This window comes from Mandrillus leucophaeus, unplaced genomic scaffold (genome assembly GCF_000951045.1).
Source record: "Mandrillus leucophaeus isolate KB7577 unplaced genomic scaffold, Mleu.le_1.0 Scaffold187, whole genome shotgun sequence".
NCBI lineage: Eukaryota > Metazoa > Chordata > Mammalia > Primates > Cercopithecidae > Mandrillus > Mandrillus leucophaeus.
The window spans coordinates 4,561,329-4,561,786 of NW_012101887.1; positions in this window are offsets into that span (position 1 = coordinate 4,561,329).

The window sequence follows — 458 nt, forward strand, 5'->3', positions numbered from 1 at the left end:
CACATACAATGATTTCCAGAGGAAGAGAGAACACGTGTCCTGACAACTCTTTGGCAAGAGCAAGAAAATTTCCCAGAAATCCTCCCCAAATTATTCTTGTATCCCTCTGGTGAGTACTGGGTCATTTACCTATCCTCCAACTATTCATGGTGGCCAAGGTGATAAGAATAAGCTCACCAAGGCTCACTGTTTATTAGCTCACATATACCTCAAAGTTAAAAGCTGTGGAGTAGGGAACACTATTACCGTTAAGGAGGGGTACAAAGTTGGACAGAGACACCTATGTTAGAACCTATGCAGTCAGGAAGAACCTTCATTTCTTTTGATAATCCTCTCAGTTGCTATTTCACATACAGAAAAAAATTAAAAAACACTTTTAGGCCCTTCTCTTTCCTTCACAAGGATGATTTTTTTTTTTTTTTTTTTTTTTTTTTTTTTTTTTTTTTTTTTGAGAAGGA